Here is a 13,966-nt window from a genome sequence, read left to right on the forward strand (position 1 = left end):
TACCAGGAGGGTGATAGGATATATATACTAAGCTAAATTAAGACGGTGCGAAATGCTAGCAAAGGGTTTCAATAGATAAGGCAAAGTTATGTGAGACAAAATACAAGTAATGACACGGGTGAAACAAGTGTTGACAAAGACAAGGCAGAAATGCGGCTAAGGCAATGTGCGGGAGACCGAAGTGTCGGGCGTGTGCGGCAAAATCATGGGCAGCAGGTTGCGGACAAGACATTGGCACAGAGCAATATCAAAATCAGCCAAGGCTGGGTGCAATGCCAGCCTTGGGCGTACAATAGCTGACCAAGAAAAAGGGCACATGCAGTGCACATGCCAAAGCAGTGGGTCGTTATATTTTTATAATGACTTGTATCCATGTCTGTTTAGTGCTTGTATCTAGTATCATTTCGTGTGAAAAATGGCCTAAGTAGTTGGGGATGTTAACTACAAGTTAGGACATATTTAACAAAGCTGTGTGCAAGGCAGGTTTCAGTGGGAGGTGGGACCAGTGCTCCACCAAAGAGCTAAGTGCTCCACAATACTTGACAAAATGCTGAAGCGGGCCATTTCATGGGTAATGCCCCATTAAATGGTTAAGTACTGATTTAGTGCTTAAGTGGGACAATCACTAGGATGAATTGCCCCTTTGTAAGTTGCCCCTTTAAATCTGCCAGTGGCAGCACCTATACTTATAAATAGATGGGAATTTCGTGTGGAATTCAAGAGGAGAGAAGCAAGAAGAGGGTCTTCAAAAAAGAAGAGTGTCTTCAAAAGGGAGTTCAATTGTGAGACTTCCAAGTGAGAAACAAGAGAGAAACGTGAGGGTTTCTAAGTGTTTCAAAAGGGGGCTAAGGCTGGGCATTGGGCAGGTCTTAGTGTGCAAGATCGGCTTGTGATCTTTGCTAGGCGAAGTGGGCTGTGAACGACTTGTGTTCATAGTAAAGTGGGAAACATGAGAGAAACGTGAGGGTTTCTAAGTGTTTCAAAAAGGGGCTAAGGCTGGGAATTGGGCAGGTCTTAGGGTAACAAGATCGACTTGTGATCTTGGCTGGTCGAAGTGGGTTGTGAACGACTTGTGTTCATAGCAAAGTGAGGATTTCTTTGTATATTTTGAAATTAATACAAAGGTTAAGATTTTTCCGTGTCCGTTTGTGTTCTCTTTATGTTTCTGTCGAATTTTGTTTAAGGCCGAACTTGTTGAAAAGTTGGCTAAGTGTTGGAAAAGGCTGAGTAACTTGAGTATCAGGTTGTTGCCGCGCAGTGTCATTTTGTGAGAAATAATTGACCCTGTGACAACTGGAATATATATATATATATATATATATATATATATATATATATATATATATATATATATATATTGTTTACCCTGAAAATCGGATAACAATTGAATTTATACGCGATTTTAAGGATACGTGATATAACTTGATACAAATTAGAAGAACATATTAATATTGAAATTAATGAGAAGAAAATAAATGCAAATCACACAAATTGGACAGCCTTAGCCTTGAAGGTTGGTCACTCCCAAGTCAAGAAATGCCTCAATCGATATCGGAATAAAAGACAAGATAATAAGAACTCGAAATAAGAGTGTATTGCTTTAGGATGCGTTTTTCAATATCTTTTACAAATGATTAGATCTCCCTTTATATAGTAGGGGTGCCCTACTCTTGATACAATTCTATAAAAGGTAAAAAATCTCATGATTTGCTACTTAATTGGCCTCTCCTCGATACATGCCGAGATTTTCGCTGTGATCTCCAACTGATTGCGGATATTTCGACCTTCTGTTATTTGGCTCGATAAAGTTCCCTCGATTTTGTTCGGTCCCGGAGTCAGAAGCTCAACGTTTTAACTTCGTGCCTTGGTTCGATATAACCCGGGGTCGAGCTTCGACCCGTCACGTTTCAGTCTCGACTGGTCATACAATAGATGAACCCGGTTTCGATCGTATACAGATAGTTCCCTCATTTTTCGTAGAGAAGACGACGAGAAACGATATGAAATTTTGAGCCTTGCTTCGATAAATCATGACGTAAGCGACAAAAGGTAACTGAAACGTCCCGTCGGTCCAGTCCTCAAGACATTAAACATGTGTTAGTTGTTAGTCGACCACTATGGGTTTTGAACCGCCGTTTGCAGACTATAAATACTTTATCTTTCCATCCATTAGAACTTTTACATTCACACATTTGTTCTTGTGCGTTTAAGAAAATTTTATCACCTTCTTCCTCTGGTTTTCTCGTTCAAGTTTCCTTTATAATTTTCTAAAAATTTCTTAACTATCCGCCAATTACGCCCTCTCTTTCATCAGTACCATCTCTTCACCCTTACTCGGAAGCAACGGCAAAGTCTTCTAAATCTGTTCCTCAAAAGAAAACTCCCTCTTCCTCGAGACCGCCTGAAGAGGAAAAGGCTTTGTCTACTGTTGTCGAGGAAAATACACCGGAACCCCTCTCAATTACATTCGTTCATGCATGGTGCCTGACTGGAGCCGACTTCAAGATCGAGAAAACCCCTTTCGTACCGGGTCGATGCGAGCCGATCTCGAGGTATATATGCTCCTTCAGTGACGATATCCTCCCCAAAGTCAAGGAAGATTGTAATTGGGCCGGTAAACACGTGATGGTGCCTACCCCCGAGAAATCAATCACTACCCACGTGGAGGGTTTTCTAAGTGTTTACACTTATCCTTTCACGTTAGGCCCTCTAGATCCAGTTATCATAGCCTTTTGCAAAAGGTATGAAGTGACGCTCGGGTAGATTCATCCTTAATTTTGGAGGATTGTTATTCTGCTTCGTTTCTTCGTGAGAAAGATCGACAAGTGCCCCTTCACCATCGACCATCTCATGCGTCTGTACAGTCTCCGACTCTACCGAATGGGATTGATAAAGCTTGCCCGTCGGGCTACTAAGGCCCCATTCTCGAGCATAGATGTGGACCGAGATCGAGGCTGGTAGGGCCGGTTCATTCGAGTGAAGACCTCGGATCTGATCCCGGCCCAGGAAATGCCATTTCCTGAGAAATGGAGCATGAAACGTAAGTATAACTTCACTTTTAAGATTTTGCTTATTGCTTTTCCCTTTCCTCTTTCCTAATCGATGTTTCATGGTGCAACTGTCGCTCGAATGCCGGATGCAGTTCCCTGACTCAAGGAGTGGGTCGAGGGCATCGTAACACAGAAGCCTATTTCGAGCGCGCTTGGCGCGAACTTTCAAAGGAACGGTGGGAGGCCCGTTCTCATAGTAAGATTCTTTCCTAGAACTCACATCACTTGGGTTTATTTCCAAGCATACTCATATTTTTTTCTTTGTAGGCCATGGGAAGGATGTTGCGATGAGGCCCCCACCTATAGATGAAATCATCCTGTAACGACCCAACCAGTCGTTTTGACTTTTAGAACTCTGTTTCCCTAAATAAAACTCCCTAAATGTGCTTATAATAAATTATGACTTGCGGGGATGGTTGGTTCGGGATTTGGAAGTGTTTGGATTGAAATCAGAACACTTGGTTCCTTAAGTTGGCTTTAAAAGACCAAGTTTGACTTCGGTCAACATTTTGAGAAAATGATCTCGGAATAGAATTCTGACAATTCCAACAGCTCCGTATGGTAATTTTGGACTTAGGAGCGTGTTCGAAATTTTATTTGGAAGTCCGTAGTTAAATTAGGCTTGAAATGGCTAAAATAGGAATTTAAGTTTGGAAGTTTGACCGAGGAGTTGACTTTTTGATATCGGAGTCGAAATCTAGTTCTGAAAATTTTCATAGCTCCGTTATGTCATTTATGACTTGTGTGAAAAATTTGAGGTCAATCGGAGTTGATTTGATAGGTTTCGACATCAAAGGTAGAAGTTGGAAATTCTAAGTTTTATTAAGCTTGAATTGGAGTATAATTCGTGGTTTTAGCATAGTTTTAGGTGATTTGAGGTTTCAAATAAGTTCGTATGATGTTTTAGGACTTGTTGGTATATTTGGTTGAGGTTCCGAGGGCCTCAGGTGAGTTTCGGATGGTTAACAAATCAAACGTTGGACTTAAAAAACTGTTGCAATTTTTCCTTATGTTGGATATTCTGGGCTGTGATCGAGCCCAAGATCGAGCCCAAATATCGAGCCCATGGTCGACGGTCTGAGTCGAAGCCAGGGACGAGGCTCAGTATCGAAGCCACGATCGAAGGTCCAGTTCGAGGGCCATGATCGAAGGCAAGGCTCGAGGGCCAGGATCAAGACCCAAGATCGAGGGTCACGATCGAAGTCCCAGGCTCGATGCCATGATCGAGGCCATGACCGAGTCCCAAGCTCGAGGCCATGATCGAGGCCATGACCGAGTGCCAGGCTCGAGGGCCACGATCGAAGCCACGATCGAGGCCCAATTCCGAAGGCTGCCTGGGCAGTTTATAAAAGAGGACATTCGTCCCATTTGACATTTTTGACGAACTTGAGCTTGAGCAGAGGCGACTTTTGACAGATTTTCAAGAGAAAAATATTGGGGTAAGTGATTCTAACTCGTATTTGGTCTACATATACAAGTATATCATTGTTTTCACCATAAATTAGTGGTTTGAGATTTAAATTTGGGAAAATTTTAGAAATCTCATAGAAACGAATTTTTGAGATTTCAGTATCGATTCGGAGTCGGATTTGAGTGAATCTGGTATGGTTGGTGTCACGACCCAAAATCCCACCACATGCGTCGTGATGCCACCTAGTCTCTAAGACTAGGTAAGCCGATTTTCATTACATTTTTAGGCCATTTTTTTTAAGTAATCAAAACTAACAACGGAAATAATTATAATACACAACCTCCCAAGACTGGTAGTACTGAGTCACGAACTCTAACCGAATACATAGAATGATCACGAGTACCGAATATACAATACTGTTTGATTACAAATTAATAGTACAATAAAATGAAAAGACTCCAAGGGACTGCGATGACCAAGCAACTCTACCTTGAATCCTTACGATCCCTCTTTAACTCTGCTCAAGTCCGATATTTCTAATACCTGGCTCTACACAAAAAATATGCAGAAGTGTAGTATGAGTACGCCACGGTCGGTACCAAGTAAGTATCAAGACTAACCTCAATGGAATAGAGACGAGGTACAGTCAAGACACTCACTAGTCTAATAATCTGTGCAATATAATATACAAAATAATAGGAAACAAATAACATCAAGGCAACATAAAACAACCAATGATATGCACAGTAAGATAATAAGATCACCATTTAATATCGCTCAATATTTAATAAATACAATTACACCCAGTTAAATCAAGTTCTTCAATTAAATATCCTTCGCATATAATTCTGCCAATTAACTCTCTTTCAAATATAATTTTTCTCAAATACATATCTTTCAAATACAATTCTTTCATATAATACTTTCTAAATAAAAATCCTTCCAAGTAAATATTTTGAATATAATGCTTTAATTAAAAGGTCACCATGTGATACCTCATTTCATAATCATAAAAATACGGGTCTCAACCCATTTTCATATTTTTCATAAACACGGGTCTTAGCCCTTTTTCATATTTTTCATAAACACGGGTCTCGGCCCATTTTTCATATCTCCACAGCATTTCGTGCCTATAATTAAATCATCATATTTTTCTGGCACCTCGTGCCCTCATTTCATATCTCAACTGCATGGACAACTCACGTGCCAATATCCTTAATGTATATAAGATCGACATGATCAATTTATTTTTCAATAAAGTAAGGTTAAAATCTTTAAATCTTGTAAGAAATCAATAAATGAATGAATTTATTTTAGAATCATTTGGGTGGAGAAATAATATTTCAATTAAAATGAAACATCAGATAAAATACTGATTTGGATATAAAATTTATTAAATTAAATATACTAGAATTTTTCTTTTATTTAAAATAACTCAATCATCAAAAACAAGTACAATCCCAAAATACAAATCCTCAAAGTCTCGTACAAAAAAGTCGAGGTCAACACAATACATCAAGAAATACAAAACACTTAATATTAAGTCAAATAATACATTACGGAAAATACAAGAATTTACAAATTACGAAAAAATAAAATAACCAAGGGCAAGTGCAAACATAGTCCCGAAGTAAGTGCTCAATAGGGGATCTCCCGAGGTATCGCCTCGTAGTCCCAAAATAAATATGCAACCACAATAATGCCCCCAGGCCATCACAAATCAATCCCCGAAATAGCCCCTTGTTTCGTCACGTGTGCAATAGTAAAGTAAATACCCGCCTTGTCTCGCCACACGTGCATAATAATATTCCCACCTTGTCTCGCCACATGCGCAACCTCATATATATATATATATATATATATATATATATATATATATATATATATATATATATATATATATATATATATATAAGTAGTCCGCCTTGTCACGCCACATGTGCATAAATCAATAGTAATAATAACACGACAGAAACTTCGTGCAAACATCCGAACATAACTCCCACAATATAATGTGCCAATATCACATCTCATAAACTGCACCTCAAGTGTTCAAATATTACAACATAGCATAGATTGCACATCAAATGCTCAAATATCACAACTTGCCACAAAAATCAACAATACCTTATTTTTCACAATAAGGAGCCCATGGGCAAGTGCAAACATAGTCCCGAAGTAAGTGCTCAACAGGGGATCTCTGGAGGTACCGCCTTGTAGTCCCAAAATAAATATGCAACCACAATAATGCCCCCAGGCCATCACAAATCAATCCCCGATATAGCCCCCCTTGTCTCACCACGTGTGCAATAGTAAAGTAAATGCCCGCCTTGTCTCGCCACACATGCATAATGATGTTCCCACCTTGTCTCGCCATATGCGCAAACCCACATATATATATAAATAGCCCGCCTTGTCACGCCGCATGTGCATAAATCAATAGTAATAATAGCACGGCAGAAACCTCGTGCAAACATCCGAACATAACTCCCATAATATAATGTGCCAATATCACATCTCATAAACTGCACCTCAAGTGTTCAAATATTACAACATAGCATAGATTGCACATCAAATTCTCAAATATCACAACTTGCCACAAAAATCAACAATACCTTATTTTTCACAATAAGGAGCCCATGGCTCGACCATAATGTGCACAAAGAATCTTAACAAAATATCCGGAAGTGAACAACTCAACAAAATAATATTTCACATAAAAATCAAGGTGGCAATCATACCAAATCATCATGTAAAAACAATTTCAACAAACAAGGATCTAGGCATGACAAATAGAGGATTTAATGAGTGCCAATAATTTTCAATTTAATACATAAGGGCGTCTAAGGATTTTTAATCAATGAAATTTGCACATATAAACCAAGTATGTACTCGTCACCTCGCATACATAGTTTTCAATTACACAAATTGCACATAAGACTCAATGCCTAAGAGGTAATTCCCCTGCTCGAGATTAAGCAAGACACTTACCTTTTTGAAGTTAGGCCGATATTCCAAAATAGCCTTCTTTCTTGAATTGACCTCCGGACAGCTCAAATATATCCAAATTAATTGTATAACTTCATTAAAATTCATCGAAAATAATTCCGCATAATAATACGTCGACTTATAATTTTATTCCAAAAAGTCAACAAAAGTCAACGCGGGACCCGCCTCTCGGAACCCGATATAATTTTTATAAAATCTGAACACCCATTCTGATACGAGATCAACCATACCAATTTTATCGAATTCCAATAACAACTCGACCTTCAAATCTTAAATTTTCGTTTTTGGAAGATTTTACAAAAATCTTAATTTCTTCCATTTAAATCCTAATTAAATGATGAATATAATAATGGATTCATGAAATATAAACACTTTAGGATATAGAACACTTATCCCAACCAAGCTTGTGAAAAATCCCTCCAAAATCGCCCAAATCCGAGCTCCACAAATCCAAAACGAAAAATGGCGAAATGACCATTTTTGGTCCTAAATGTTCTGCCCAGATTCCGCACCTGCGGACATTTTAGTCGCACCTGCGAGCTCGCTTTTGCGAGCCAATTCTCGCTTCTGCGACGTCCACTAGTGCTGCCCTCGCACCTGTAGAAGAGCTTTCGCTTCTACGCTCACGCAGGTGCGGGAAATTCTTCGCATCTGCGGCCTCAGTCCAGCCCAGCCAATTTCGCTTCTGCGAGCTTCATCTCGCTTCTGCGATGGTCGCACCTGCGCCCAAATTTCCGCTGGTGCGATTCCAACAGGTCTACCCAGGAACACTAGAAATTCCAGCATTTTCAACAAGTCCAAATTCGATCCAAACCTCGTCCAAAACTCATCCGAGCTATCCGGGACCTCGTCCGAATTTACTAATAAGTCTCGTAACACAATACGGACCTACTCGGGGTTTCAAATTACATCACACAACACCGAAATTACGAATCGCGCGTCGAATCAAATTTTGAGTTTTCAAATCTTTCAACTTTTATATTTTGCGCCGAAACGTATCAAATCAATCCGGAATGACTTCAAATTTTGCACACAAGTCATAAATGACAAAATGGAGCTATTCGAATTTCCGGAATCGAAATCCGACCTCGTTATCAAAAATTCACCCTTCGATAGGATTTTCCAAAAATCTTTTATTTTTCAACTTTTGCCAAAATGTGTCGAATTGTCCTACGGACTTCCAAATCCAAATCCGAACATACGCCTAAGACCGAAATCATCATACGAAGCTATTACCATCATCGAAATTCCATTCCGGGGTCGTTTTCTCAAAAGTCAACTCCACGGTAAACTCTTTCTATTTAAGCTTCAAAATGAGATTTTTTTTCTTTAAATTAAATTCCGAATCTTCCAAAAATCAAACTCGACAACACACACGGGTCATAATACATATTGTGAAGCTTCTCGAGACCTTAAGTCACTGGAGAAGGCGTAATTTCTTAAAACGACAAGTCGGGTCGTTACATTCTCCACCTCTTAAACAAACATTCGTCCTTGAACGTGCTAAGAATCTTTCTGAGGACTTTAAATAATTGAGTATATTTTTGCACACATACTTGTGGGTGATTCTACATTCCCGCAATTTAACACGGGTCCGACAACACCATCTCAATTGAGATTATTTCTTTTATTCATATTTGTAAACTTTAACACTAATTTCTTACATTTCAAACATTTTCAAAAGGCCTGATTTTTTTTTTCACAACAACGCACAGTATTAGTCTCAACTGGCTATAGCAACTCGTGCCTACACACATCAACTTTCTTAATAGTGTTGAAGTACTTCAAAAATTTTTCGGGGTGTTTCATTCTCCCCCGCTTAGGATCATTCGCCCTCAAACACATAACATAATTTGTCTCTTCTTTTGCAATTCTCAATCCTTCAAATTTTACTAACTCCCAAATTTTTCAAAAATTTCGGCAGAATCTCCCCTGTAATTGGGCCTATCCAGCTGCCAAAGTAACAACAAAATAACTCCTAACAATACATCCACAATGTATATCTCAATAACACCAATCTCAGCATTACAAGCCCTGCATTATCACAATGATATCAGAACATGAAGCACATCATGTGTATGCTCATCATCACATCTCTAGTCTTAAAAGTTGTTCATAATTAAATCCAGCATCATCAATAAATCTCATATTAACCACCACCTCATTTCGAATTTTCACAACACTGACAACAGAATGTGAGGCATGAAGACCTCATGATTACTTACTCGGGTTAATGAGTCACATTCAACGCCACCTGGGCACTCATCTCATAAGCTAGAACTAAATGTTTACAACACGAAAATGGCTGAATATGCACATAAAATATACAAGAATTATCAAATAAGCCTAACATGAATGACTCCATATTAATATTATTGTAAAAATTAAATTTCACAAAGAGAAAATTTTAAACTCATAAATATTTCACCACAAGGATCTCGTCCTTACATAACTTCCACCGTGGCTTGCAACCCAGTTTAAATATTTCACATCATGTAAAAAAAAACGAGGATCTCGTCCTCAACTCCGAATCACAAGTATGTTGCACATTGTGCCAACTGAAATTTTCAATTTCCTTTCTTTCTTATTTTCAATATATTTCATAAACAATTTTCACAACATATAATGAACCCTCCTACCGGTAGGGCATAAAATTCATTAAAAAAAATTAGAATCAATTATTCCAAAACATATTAAACCCACAGTAATGAATAATAAAAATTACTTTTGGACTTATAGTCCTCAATGGTGTACAAAAATAAAATAACAGACACGGGTTCACATCTTTAAATCTCCCAACAGAAATAAACATATAAGTTGGTCACAATTTTACGAAGCTCACCTATAAGTGGAGCATAATAGGAGGACTCACCTCAATATTCAGAACCGAATCAAATTAAGAAAATATCCTTTTATAATAAACATCAGGATCGTACATGTAACGACACCATCTGGTGTATTGGCCTCAGCCAAATCATAGTGATTAAATCAACGGGTCGGGTCTCCACCTCTTAGGCGTCCACTACCCGCCCGTCCTCCACCTCTAGCTGACTGTGCACGTGGAGTATCAACTGGAATAAAGCTTGTGGTTGGAGTGTTCTGATGAAATCCAACCCTCTCAAGTATGGGACAATTTCTCATGATATGCCTAGTATCACCACACCCATAACAACCCCTCTGAGGTTGCGGCTGCTTGTACTGAGTCTGTTCCGGATAATCGGAATAACCACTGTAAGAATTTCGTGTTGGAGGTGCACAGTAAACTGGAGCACTCCGAGTAATCTGATGTGCGGACTGAGCTGACCGACTGCTCGAGCCTCCGCTATAATGGGTTCTAGCTGAAGAGTAAAATCCACTAAACCCTCCAGATCTTCGAGACCTTTTGGCCTCTTTAGACTCCCTTTCCTAGCCTAAAACACCCTCAATCTTTCTTGCAATCTCCACTACTTGTTGGAATGGAGTATCAGTTTGCAATTCTCGAGCCATGCATATTTTAATATCATATTCGAGCCCCTCAATGAATCTGTGGACCCGCTCTCTGATTGTAGGAACCAAGATAGGTGCATGACGGGCTAACTCACTGAACCTGATAGCATATTCTGACATCGTCATAGTTCCCTAACGCAACCGTTCAAACTCTATGCGCCACGCATCTCGGAGAGTCTGGGAAACAAACTCTTTCAAGAACATTTCTGAAAATTGAGCCCAAGTTGGTGGTATTGCATCTGCTGGTCTACCTTCTCCATAAATTTTCCACCACTGATACGTTGCGCCTGACAGTTGAAATATAGCAAAGGCAACTCCGCTCACTTCCACAATACCCATGGTACGGAGAATACAATGACAATTGTTTTCCAGAAATCCTCTGTAGTTGTGCCACTAAAAGTTGGTGGATCATATTTCTTAAATCTTTTAAGTTTCTTTTGTTCTTCTTCTGATGCCTCGGGCCTGACCTCGGGCCGAACCGGAATAACAGGTTGTACCGGTACTACACCCGAAATCTGACCAACGTGAACCTGCTGCTCTGGAGTTGTGATAGGAGTCTGAGCTACTCCCCCAATCTGCCGGATGGTTGGTGCAACAGAGATCAATCCCGCCTGAATTAATGTACCAAACATACTCAGGACTGTGCCAAAGTCTCCTGAAGTCCGGGGGTAACAACAGGTGCTTCTGGTACCTGTCCCCCAATTGGAGCTACTGGTGGCTCCTCAACTGTTGTTCTGACAGGTGCTCTAGTCGTAGCACGTGCCCTTCCTCGGCCTCTACCTCGGCCCCGACCTCTCGCATCCCTAGCAGGTGCGGATGCCTGCTCAGCTAACCCGGTAGCACGTGTCCTCATCATCTGTGAGAGAATGGAGATACAAAGACTCAAATTCTAAATTCAACAAATTCCGCGCGACAGGAATGAAAGGAATGGAAATTTCCTAACAGTTCTGTAGCCTCTCGAAGATAAGTACAGACGTCTCTGTACCGATCCGCAAGACTCTACTAGACTCGTTCGTGACTCGTAGAACCTATGAACCTAGAGCTCTGATACCAACTTGTCACAACCCAAAATTCCACCACAGGCGTAGTGATGGAACCTAGTCTCTAAGACTAGGTAAGCCGATTTCCATTACATTTTTAGGCCTTTTTTTAAGTAATCAAAACTAACAGCGGAAATGATTACAATACACAACCTCCCAAGACTGGTAGTACTGAGTCACGAACTCTAACTGAATACATAGAATGATCACGAGGACCGAATATACAATACTGTTTGATTACAAATTAACAGTACAATAAAATGAAAAAACTCCAAGGGACTGCGACGACCAAGCAGCTCTACCTTGAATCCTTACCATCCCTCTTTAACTCTGCTCAAGTCCGATATTTTCAATACCTGGATCTGCACAAAAATGTGCAGAAGTGTATTATGAGTACTCCACGGTCGGTACCCAGTAAGTATCAAGACTAACCTCAATGGAGTAGAGACGAGGCACAGTCAAGACACTCACTAGTTTAATAACTTGTGCAATATAATATACAAAATAATAGGAAACAAATAACATCAAGGCAACATAAAACAACCAATGATATGCACAGTAAGACAATAAGATTACCATTTAATATCTCTCAATAATTAATAAATACAATTACACCCAGTTAAATCAAGTTCTTCAATTAAACATCCTTCGCATATAATTCTACCAATTAACTCTCTTTCAAATATAATTTTCCTCAAATAAATATCTTTCAAATACAATTCTTTCATATAATACTTTCTAAATAAAAATCCTTCCAAATAAATATTTTGAATATAATGCTTCAATTAAAAGGTTACCATGTGACACCTCATTTCATAATCATAAAAATACGGGTCTTAGTCTATTTTCATATTTTTCATAAACACGGGTCTCAGCCCTTTTTCATATTTTCATAAACACGGGTCTCGGCCCATTTTTCATATCTCCACGGCATTTCGTGCCCATAATTAAATCATCATATTTTTCCGGCACCTCGTGCCCTCATTTCATATCTCAACTGCACGGACAACTCACGTGCCTATATCCTCAATGTATATAAAATCCACATGATCAATTTATTTTTCAATAAAGTAAGGTTAAAATCTTTAAACCTAGTAAGAAATCAAAAAATGAATAAATTTATTTTAGAATCATTTGGGTGGAGAAATAACATTTCAATTAAAATGAAACATCAAATAAACTACCGATTTGGATATAAAATTTATTAAATTAAAACATACTAGAATTTTTCTTTGATTTAAAACAACTCAATCATCAAAAATAAGTATAACCCAAAAATACAAATCCTCAAAGTCTCGTACGAAAAAGTCAAGGTCAACACAATACATCAAGAAATACAAAACAGTTAATATTAAGTCAAATAATACATCACGGAAAACACAAGAATTTATAAATTACAGAAAAAATAAAATAACCAAGGGCAAGTGCAAACATATTCCCGAAGTAAGTGCTCAACAGGGGATCTCCCGAGGTACCGCCTCGTAGTCCCAAAATAAATATGCAACCACAATAATGCCCCCAGGCCATCACAAATCAATCCCTGACATAGCCCCCTTGTCTCGCCACGTGTGCAATAGTAAAGTAAATGCCCGCCTTGTCTCGCCACACGTGTATAATAATGTTCCTACCTTGTCTCGCCACATGCGCAAACCTCCCCCACACACACACATACATATATATATATATATATATATATATATATATATATATATATATATATATATATATATATATATATATAGCCCGCCTTGTCACGCCGCATGTGCATAAATCAATAGTAATAATAGCACGGCAGAAACCTCGTGCAAACACCCGAGCATAACTCCCACAATATAATGTGCCAATATCACATCTCATAAACTGCACCTCAAGTGTTCAAATATTACAACATAGCATAGATTGCAAATCAAATGCTCAAATATCACAACTTGTCACAAAAATCAACAATACCTTATTTTCCACAATTAGGA

Source organism: Nicotiana tabacum, chromosome 19 (genome assembly GCF_000715075.1).
Source record: "Nicotiana tabacum cultivar K326 chromosome 19, ASM71507v2, whole genome shotgun sequence".
NCBI lineage: Eukaryota > Viridiplantae > Streptophyta > Magnoliopsida > Solanales > Solanaceae > Nicotiana > Nicotiana tabacum.